The sequence below is a fragment of the Neolamprologus brichardi genome, chromosome 3 (genome assembly GCF_056152115.1).
Source record: "Neolamprologus brichardi isolate AB-2024 chromosome 3, ASM5615211v1, whole genome shotgun sequence".
Taxonomy (NCBI): Eukaryota; Metazoa; Chordata; class Actinopteri; order Cichliformes; family Cichlidae; genus Neolamprologus; species Neolamprologus brichardi.
Genome location: NC_142106.1, coordinates 21,879,566 through 21,890,706, shown reverse-complemented (window position 1 = coordinate 21,890,706; position 11,141 = coordinate 21,879,566). Strand labels below are relative to the sequence as shown.

Below are 11,141 nucleotides of genomic sequence, written 5' to 3'. Positions count from 1 at the left end.
ATACAAATATAAATAAATACAACCAATATATAGAAAGAGAAACACGTTTGATATGTTTTTTTTATTAAGTTACACAAAAATAGCATTCTCTGCCAACAGGCCCAGAAGACACAACTATGTAGAATTACATAACAGACCAGAACCAAAGAAGCAATGTGTACAGGCAGGTGGCAAAGACACGTTTTTGAAGTATTTGTACAACACATGCCTCCCCAACAGCTTCAGTGTTTCCTGGAATTGATTATCTATCTGTTATGTCAGTCAAATTCCCCCCAGAAAGTCTTGGTTGAGATCTGGTGACTGTGAAAGCCATGGTATATGATCACACCATTTTCATAATCAACTATTCAGTGACCCCTCTTCAAATACTTATTGACAGGACAAAGATTATCTCTCACAGCACTGACTTTACGACTCTTTTCCCTTTGACAAGTGGACCCTAACATGGCAGCAAAATGCAACAATATCTCTCCATGTAGGGGTCAAGAGTTCAGGGTATGTCTAATTTCTTGCCTGTCTTTAAATGACAGTGTCATGGTTTGAATAATCCTTCAGAGTTTACCAGTATAAAAGTAAAACAATTACATCGTCTCATTGGGACAACCTAAAATACTCCTTATGGCTAGTCTTTACACATCATAATAACACAGAAGAAAAGAAACCAATTCTCAATTTCGGTTCATTTCAGGGGATTTTCCAACCTCTTTTGGTTCAAAAGAGGCAAAGGAAAATCCTCATCAATGTTTTAGTAAAAACTAGAATATACATTATCAGTGTATATTGTATATACACTGATAATGCTTACTGTTGTCTCACTGTAAAACACTCAAAATAAATAAATAACACACTGGGATCATGCTGAACCACAGACAGCAGTCGAGGCATTAGGTGGGATAAAGGAGCTGGAAACATCACCTGATAAAGAAAAAAAGACTGAATGAAAAACAAAAGTGTCCTTCATTGCACATTTTTGACAAATCAGAAATCCCCATCTTTCCCCATCTTTCACTCTAGACTTTTGACCAATCATTGATCAGCAGGAATTGCAACACCATATGGTCCATCCCCTACAACAGATTACATTGCGGAGGAGTTGCTATTTCAGTCCTCTTGGGTGAATCCTCACAACATTTACTCTTTCATCTCCCTGCCAAACAGAAGAGCCATTGAGCTGTGGTTTTTCCAGGAAGCCCCGCTTCGATGTTTCGTGGAAATTGTCCTTTCAAACTCTGGCCACCTAACATGGAAAGACTGGACTATAGACCCATCTCTTCAAATTAAAATGACAACACTCGTGGTCAAGTTTTGGACACAAAGAATTCCTAATAAAGACATTGAATTATAATTGAAAAGATATTGTGCTACATCCACTTATTAAACCTGTGGTATGGGGTACGGAAGTTTAAATTTCATCTGCGGAGGGATGAGGATGGACATTTCATCCAAATCCCAAACTCCATCTCCCTGGGCCCGTACAATGGTCGAGTTATCTATCCCGGCTAGCGGCTAGATGCTTCATTTGCCAGGCTTTGGATCACCAAGTAAAAGAATCAGAAATACTTTATTAATCACAAAGAAAATTATGGGTTACAGCAGGCAGCATGCTGGTTGGCACATGCGCACTAACAAAGGAACCCTCCGACGAAACACACTCTAAACAACATCACATTGGGGAGACAGATCCGAGAGGTAGGGTGATAAGAATAAGAATGATAATACACAACATGAGTTGAGAGGAGGAGGAAAAAAGCTCCACCCAGAATAAACTCCTAATGAGAGAACAGTTTGAGAACAGAAAAAACACCTCAGCACAAAAAAGCACATGAATCTTAACACAGCATAGAAACGCATGACAAGCGGCAGGGGTGGGTATGGGGTGACAGTGAGCCAGCGTAGACAGTGCATCCGGTCCTGCAGCATATCTGCGCTGGTCCAGTCGACCTGCCATTTGCATTTGGAGGGGACACACTTAAAAAGTTAAACCCAGAGCAATATGAACATAATTTCATTTGAAAAATGGTTTTTCAGGGTTTTATTTCCTAAATTGCTTCCTGACACTTAAACAGATGTTGAAGAGTTTGTTAAGGGGTTTAATGGTTGAAGCTCATTTAACTCATCTTAATAGAAAGTTCATCCTCCAGAAGGAGTCCTGCGACTGTTATTGGGTGTCTCTCTGAGGTATTCAACATAAGGCTGTGTATCGTCAGGAGAGCTTCTGATAATCCCAGTGCTAATCCGGCCTGTTTGCACTTCGTCAAAACAATCTGTAAAGGTCAATAAATAAATTAATAAATAAATAAGATTTGTTTTAAAAAGAACTATCTACACAGTGGGTGTAACAGATAAAAGGATAAAAAAAATCAACTTATTAGTGATACTAAGTTTAAAGCTGGCAGAGTTGAAGCCATGATGAGTGTTCACCTCACACGGGTACAGAGCAGAGTCATCAGTCCCGAGTCTGTTCAAGTCTGATTTTTTTGATCAGTTATCTCTTCACAAAAGAAAAACAATATATAATTCCAGGATCTGTCAGGTTTGGTTGTGAACACCCACTACAGTGTGATGTGTGTCATGTTTTAGTCAACACGTTCTCACTCCCAACTCGTCAAATGTGTGACGCATGGTCAGGCTCCCTCTGCTTCACTTATTGACGCGCAGGGTACCCCCCTCGCGGCGAGAATTGACGTGCAGGGTCCTCTCACTGAAAACTATAGAGCTCCCTAAATGTCGTTTATTGACGACAAGAGATTGCCGCGGAAGAGCCTGTTGTCCGTATATTTATATATTTCCGAAATCACATTGTAGTGACGTATACTGAACACAATAAATTATATAATGTAAACAACTACCTGAAAAACAGGTAGAACGATACTTTTGTATCGTTTATTGCATTTATGGGGGGAGTGATGTATGCTGGGTAATGGCACAGCTAGCAACTGGGTGACTTTATTCACCCGCTTCGGCTGTTATCAGTCCATACAATGGGCGTTATTAGCAGAAATCAGTCCCATAGATATGGGCCATCTCCTGCTAGATTGTTCAGAAGGTTGTTCTCATCCATCCAGATGGAGGATCACTAACAGGAGCGTGGGAAGACTCCAGAATCCACTCTGGCTGGAATCTGGTGGATACAGCAGTGTTTACAGGTAAGGCCGTTTAAACGGACAGCATTTATAGAATGACTATTAAATGTCAGCGAGTGTCAGTAATGTTAATGTGGTTATGTTAGTAATACACCGAGTGCTAATATAACAACTTTAAGATACATTTGTAGATATTATTACGTGTTTTACCGTCTTTATGGTGCTAGCTTAAAGTTACGGTGTAAACGTTAGCTTATATTGTAGTAAAGCTGTTACTGTTTAAACGATGTTAGCACAGAAATATTAGCTTCTGTCATGACTGATGAAGTTACTAGTTAATAAAGTTTCCAGTAAAGTGTTTAATCGTAGCCACAGATTGACAGCAAATATCTCGATTAGCTTCAGTACATCTGTAATAAATATGTGCAAGTTTCAGTGCTTCGTTTAAACTGTATGATACTTATACTGACCCAGGGTCAGTGTAAAATACAATCCTAGCTGGGTGAACAAAGCCTGGCTCCTTTAATCCTGCATGACAAACCTCAGGATGCAGGTTATTATTACTCTTTCCTGCTGGCACACCTGTCACACCTGAGAGTCAGCTAGAAACTTACAGTGCCGTGGACATCATGCAAAGACTGCCAGACTCTGTATTACTGTAAATGATCAGTGACTCAGGTTAACACTAAACTTTAAACAGTACCTCTGTGTCTCTGTGTGCTGAACATTTAGGATTGAGTCAGGCTGCATTGACTTTATTTATTGGGACTTTAATGTGTTAAAAGCAGGTTGAAGACAGCTCAGAAACATTTGAAGATTAAAATTTAGCATTATGGCTGCTGGTGGTTTGTAAAGCCTCTACTCAGCTGTATTTTTGTTACTAATTTATGTTTGTTGTTGTTTAACACAGATTTCAGAAGAGCAAATATGCTTAATAGTTTAACTAGATTTCATTTGTCAGTGTGGGACTGCTGAGTCACCTGAAGAACTCATTTCATTCATTCTCCACATGATGTTCATTTACAGAAATGTTTCACAGGAACTGATTCCTCCCAAAGGGTGAACTAGTGTGTTTCCATAGATTACCTCTGTATGAATGTACTTCTTAAATGAAGGCAAGTGTTTGTTCTTTTTTGTTCCTCAGTTACAGCACGTGATATCAAGCCCAGGCGGTCATCACTGGGGGAAGACAAGAAGCAGACGTACTTCCAAGAGGGAGCTGCAGTGAGGACACAGCCAGGTCATTGAGGTCAGAGGTCAGAATCTGAAACAGCTCAGGTTTATATTTTAGGGGTTATAAAAAAATCAAAATGTATTTATAAAGAAACATTTAAATAATAGTCACAATTATGATTATTATAAGAAATATCAAACATTTAAGTGGATTTTATGTTACACATATTGTGTTAGCCCTGCAATAAACTGGCAGCCTGTCCTGTCTTTGTCCTGTATCAGCTGGGATAGGCTTCATCCTCCCACAACCCTGAATTGGATACATTGTATTCCAATTATGTAATCTGATCATTTACAAACTCAAGGTATCTAATCAAAATGTAAGTAATAATTATAAAATGGGAAAGCAGAAATAAGTGTGACATTAATGTAAATGTGTGAGCTGACATAGAGGACAGCTACATGCAGTCTGAAAAACCTTTGTTGTCAAGTTTGCTGGTATATCAGCACGAGACATTCTTACATAGAAGAGTCTGTTAAAGTCTCTAACTGAGTGAAGCATTATTGGTCCAGTCTGTTTGGATAAATATAGTAAGTTGATGTATGTCCATTTATTGACACATTTTCTTAAGTGCTTATCCAGTTCAGGATCACAGTGGGGCTGCAGCTGGATATGTTCACTAAATAAACCTTACAAAAGTTAACAATAAACCTGCATCCCTGTACGTTGTTGTCCACAGGATGAGAAAATCAAACTGGAAGACTGTGGAACATGTTAATAAATGTTTGTGTTTATCCCTGTGTCTTTCACAGGAGGCGCTGGAAGGTTTCCCTAATAGTTCCTGGTGAATCAAAGCAGAACCATAAAGGTTGCTGGACTACATGATGGCCTTACCCCTGAGCAGTCATCCTGTTAAAGGAGGAACCAGTTAGAAGCTGTTTTCAAAGTAGCTGAGCAGATTTCATCTCAAGTAAGCGATTAACTGTTTGTTCATCTGTTCTGCCTCTTAAAGAGCATTTAAGGACGTCTTTTGAGTGTCCAGTTGAATTAATTCTACTGGCTCTCATGGTCATTTGTGATTATGGACATATTTTTTATGTTCATCCAGCTATTTAGTAAATTCTATCTATTTAGTAATATCTGTCAGCTATAAAATGTAATATAAATATAAAAATATCTAAATATCTCCTGCCCTTTATATTTTAATGATGTAAGTCTGTTATCGTGTTACATTAGCATTCCTCACATATCAATGAGATGCTGTACAGTACAATCCTACTGACACAGCAGAGGGATAACGACGGCTATTCAACATCGTTACACGACACATTCGAGCTGCATGACTCAGACAAAGTGACTAAATCATCTTTTTTGTGGTTTATTGTCTTCAAACCAGCAGACAAAGCTGATGGCAGAAGATGTCGGAGAAGAACTTCAGGCCGTGTACTGAAAAGGTATTTTTTCTTGTTATCAAAAGACATTTGGAGTGACGGCTTCTACAACTGGTTGTGCTAAAGTAAAGCTTTAGCAGTCTAAGAAATCACAGTGTTGATATTCAGCACAAAGAGAAAAGCTCACTTGTTTGAATTTATTTACAATCATAGTTTTATAAATTCTGACTGTAAACATCTTTTACAGCTTTGATATTGTTTGACACTAGATATCAGGTTTAATTTAAAGGTTTCTGTGTCCCTATGAGCCATTTACACTGACCAGTGTTTCACTTTAACTGTAACACATTCATTATTTAGATTCAACAAAGAAATAACTGAATGTAAAAAATGGCAGCCCTCAGGCAAGGTTTAATTGATAGAGATATATGCATGCATTATGAAATTTATGTATCCCAGATAATTGTTATTCATCTAGTCATGGCAGACCCACCCCTTCCTCCCAAGTTAACTGCAACCCAAAAGAACTAGTGGGGCTATTTACACACTCACAGCCAGTGTGGGGTAAAAAGAGCCACCAAAAAGCTGTTAGCCACAGATGTGCTAGAAGTGTTAGAAACTCTACTTATGGAGAAACTTTCTAAGTCTAACAGGGGACAGGTACTCCTGCCCAAATAACATGATATAACCCCACATACAGCCCAGCCATAAAATGAACCAAGTCATTTAGTTAAAGACAGCATGGGACCAAATGCATGTAACCAGCCTGCACCAACCTGGCATTTCTTCCTCCTGAATTAAATGAATGAATGGATGAAAGTAAAATGACTACAAACCTAAAGCCACTAGTTCCCACACTGGAATTCCCTGACACTGTGTGTTAACCGTATTTAGCTTGTATCAACAGTTGTAACAGGCTAAGCCACCTGAGACACTGCATTGAATGATTGTCCTGTCTTAATGGTTTCAGCTGACTGGTTTCAGCTCAGATGTTCTGCTTTTTCCTTTCAGTAGATCAAATCAGCTCGTGCTCCTTCTGCTTCCAATTTAATGGCAAGAAGAAGAAGAATGCTTCAGCGAAGTGGCGTTCATGGTCTCAGTGAACAGTCATGGTCACACACTGCATGTGGTTTTAAAAGCAACATGTCTGTTCACTACAACGATCGAGATGTGTAATATTAGTGCAGCTACGGTTTGTTCTTGAACATCAGTTCTGTTTTCTACTTTAATCACTTAGACCAAAAAAGTGTTGTTTTCAGATTCTTTCTTTTAAATCTATAAAGCACCTGCTCATTTTTTATTACAATTAGTTTCACATAAATGTTAGTGTTTCCTTTATGATCTTTTAATGCTTACACTACACTGTACATGTCTGCATTAGAGACATTTCTGTTACCTGTTTCTGTTGACTCAGAGTTGTGAAATGTTCTTTTATTTGATGCACAATATGAAGTTCATAATTTTCTTACAAATAAAACTCTAATGACAAACATGAACAGCTGTGCTTATTTCTGAGACATGAGTTATTGAATGTGTTCATATTTAGACAGTGTACATCTGTAGGCTGAAACTGTAATGGTGAACCTGAGGTGATGGTCAACAGAAGGCAAATATATATCAATATAAAACAATATTGAAGTAATGTCTTTACCCTCTGCAGCGAGTGGACGCTGTGCACGCAATCACCTTATTCACTGTAGTAAACGTGCGCCGCTAGCTCACGTGACTGACTGTCTCCATAGTTACATCGTATATTATTAGCTATGTAAACAGCTTCCAAAGATGCCGCCATAGCTTTCTGCAGCTGTAACACTTTCACACTGCAAATCATTTCACGTTTTTGATAGTTATGAAGACAGAATATGTTTTTAAGTTCATGCTAGGCGGTTGCTATGGTGGTTGCTGTGGACTTGGGTGGACCGCGTCCGATTCCTGTTATTAGCTGTCCGCCGTAGGAAGGCTGCGTTCCATTTACAAGTAGTGACAGTCTGCCGTAACTCGAACTCAAACCCCGCTTTGTTCTTTAATTATAGGCCTTTTATAGCCGTTCATGACACGCACACACACACATAAAGTACTTTGCCTCACCATGAGAATGCAACTTTACCTAATCTAACCTTTAAAGTATCTGATATAGGATAGAAAAATGAAGCAACCAGAGATTTAATGATGAAGACTCTGGGTTCTGTAGTTCACGTTTTACAGTCCTGAATGACTCTTTGCATACAATTTATTGAAGAGGAGTTTAGAATGCACTTTATTTAGACTGTTGCTGTTTAATGTTATGTCATGAATAAGGTTCACCTGCTGGGGGTTTTATAGATCAGCTGGACAATACAGTCAAAGACAGACTTCATTCATCATATGCAAGAATCCTAGTTGGATTTTTGTTGTCACTCATGTTTTTGAACCAAATATTGAAAACAATTCTGACAGACTGGATACCTGGCCAGGTGTACATTACCTTGTACTTAAGCATCCCAGGACAGAGCCCTGCCCCACCATGAGCCCGGGTGGATACGTGGTTATAATATAAAAGGACCGATACTGAATATGAATATTTCATGAAAATTGAATGATAATACAAATTAGTAATAAGGGTTTCTCTGTGCCCTTATCTACCCCATACTCAAAGAGCTGCGGGCAGAGAGGGTGACAGGAGAGGATGGCACTGAAGAGAAGATGCTTGGTTTCTGGAGTCTCCTGGTCCTGTCAGTATTAGTAGGATGCATCTGCTGTGTCTTCTCGTGGATGCTCACCTACCTTGACTCGTTCCAGCCTCGTATGGATTTCCCAACACTGCGGACAGTGGCCCACGTCAGAGACGTTTAATATTGATTACATATGTCTGAATTGCTAACCCTAACCCTAACCCTAGCTCAACAGACCACAATGCCCTGGACAGTCAGTATTATTACATGCTGTGAACATAAGTAGCTTTGATCACAGTTTGTTGTAAAAGAGAAGGAATATTGAAAAAAAAGATCAACATTGTGATATTATTTCTTCCAAACTGACCAGAAACATGCTTGTCATACTCTCACAGCAAAGGATCAGACTCACTGTGCATGACGGCTCGGGCCAATGATGTCTGTTAGATTGTCAGTTGTTTAGTGCTTCTGTACAGTTAGAGTCACCGTCTCTATTTCAGAATAATTAATATGCAGAAAACACTAAAAGTTGATTGTCTTCCAATATTCTAACATAATTAAAAAACTTTAAGTTTGTAAGTACATATTGTTACAGTCCTAATGCCAATATGATTCTTCATAACTCCTGCTTTGAAATACTGAACTTTAAAATTTACCTGATGAAAGATAATTTACAGTGGCACTCTGTCAGGATAATTCTGACTATAAGATCACTGTATTAATCTGAATCCTTCTGAAATGTGCTGTGAATGAATGCTGATGCAACTCACTGTGGGAAAGCTGTTAATAAAATGAATCTGTGACACATGCAACACATTCACAGAGGAAGAGGACACAAAGGGAGGACACGCAGAGGCTGTGTTAAAGTCAGAAATCCAAATCTTTAGTCACAAACAGGCGGCGGTTACAAACAGGAAGACAAGCAGTCCATCAAACAGTCTACAGGGTCAAACATACAGAGAATTCAAACAGCAGTAAAAAATAACTGGACTCTGAAAAACTTAAAGCAATGTGTGACGCAATAAAAGGAAGCAGCGCAGTATATTCACTGAATTATCATCAATTACAAAAGAGAAAAGGAGAAAAACTATGATTTCTAAGAAAATAAACCTTGATGGAAACATACAGAATGTAAACTGTGTGAGTTTGGTGAACTTTGTTAGTAACAAATGAGGTAAAAAAAAAAGAAAGAGAGACAAAAACTCAGTATTCATTAATAATAATAATAATAATAATTAGAAAGAATCTAAACATTCTGGTCGTGGATTTTTACAGTCTTAGTTCCGCTCGCTGTCATCATTATAATCATCATGATCAATGGCGAGGTCCTGAGGTGGGCGGGGCTGTCTCTGGTGATGTCACCATGAAGGAACAGCGTCTGGCGCGTGTTGCTGAAACATCTCAGTACACTGGTGTAGTTTCCTCTCCAGCTGGTTGACATTTGACACTTCAACATTAAGGGGAAGAAGAAGAAACAGTGTTAGGTCAGGTGACCACATGGTTTCTAAAGTAACTGACAGGAAGTAACCAGGCCTTAGAAATGGATGGCATGTGTTTAGAGTTACTGTAGTTGGGTAACTCTACTTACCAAAAGCAGAAGCACACAGATGACAGATCAGATGCTGAATGTTGCAGGAACATGCTCATGTGTGGTGATCATTCAATGCTGCTCCGGCCGGTTAGACAGTCCAAGACTGATATACTGCCCATCTGAGAGTTTGAAAACACACATGCAAAGATTTATTTTGTATCACAGTCAAAGTTGGATGTTCATTTTTGTCCTTTAAAAATGTTTGTGTATTTGAAAGCACTAACATTTAAGGATGACTTGGATTGTCTCCTTTAAACAAATATGTAAGACTGCGTTCTTCCATTTGCGCAACATCTCTAAAATTAGAAATATCCTGTCTCAGAGTGACGCTGAAAAACTAGTTCATGCATTTATTACTTCCAGGCTGGACTACTGCAATTCATTATTATCAGGATGTCCAAAAAACTCACTGAAAAGCCTTCAGTTAATCCAAAATGCTGCAGCAAGAGTACTGACAGGGACTAGAAAGAGAGAGCATATTTCTCCTGTTTTGGCTTCCCTTCATTGGCTTCCTGTTAAATCCAGAATTGAATTCAAAATCCTGCTCCTCACATACAAGGTCTTAAATAATCAGGCCCCATCTTATCTTAATGACCTTGTAGTACCATATCACCCTATTAGAGCACTTCGCTCCCGCTCTGCAGGCCTACTTGTTGTTCCTAGAGTATTTAAAAGTAGAATGGGAGGGAGAGCCTTCAGTTTTCAGGCCCCTCTTCTGTGGAACCAGCTTCCAGTTTGGATTCGGGAGACAGACACTATCTCTACTTTTAAGATTAGGCTTAAAACTTTCCTTTTTGCTAAGGCATATAGTTAGGGCTGGACCAGGTGACCCTGAATCCTCCCTTAGTTATGCTGCAATAGATGTAGGCTGCCGGGGGATTCCCATGATGCATTGAGTTTTTCCTTTCCAGTCACCTTTCTCACTCACTATGTGTTAACAGACCTCTCTGTATTGAATCGTATCTGTTATTAACCTCTGTCTCTCTTCCACAGCATGTCTTTCATCCTGTCTTCCTTCTCTCACCCCAACAGGTCGCAGCAGATGGCCGCCCCTCCCTGAGCCTGGTTCTGCCGGAGGTTTCTTCCTGTTAAAAGGGAGTTTTTCCTTCCCACTGTCGCCAAAGTGCTTGCTCATAGGGGGTCATATGATTGTTGGGTTTTTCTCTGTATCTATGAAGCGCCTTGAGGCGACTTTTGTTGTGATTTGGCGCTATATAAATAAAATTGAATTGAATTGAATTAAAGGGGAGA

The 11,141-nt window shown here is 39.2% G+C and overlaps 1 long non-coding RNA gene across 1 annotated transcript; it reads right to left on the bottom strand.

The window, feature by feature from the left end:
* Positions 1–9,201: 9,201 nt before the first annotated feature.
* LOC118456096 (uncharacterized) lies at positions 9,202–10,377 on the bottom strand. The gene is made up of 3 exons (XR_015717085.1): positions 10,115–10,377; positions 9,888–10,009; positions 9,202–9,746 (listed from the first exon to the last, which is right to left on the bottom strand). It is a non-coding gene; the product is annotated as an uncharacterized LOC118456096 (long non-coding RNA).
* Positions 10,378–11,141: the final 764 nt, after the last annotated feature.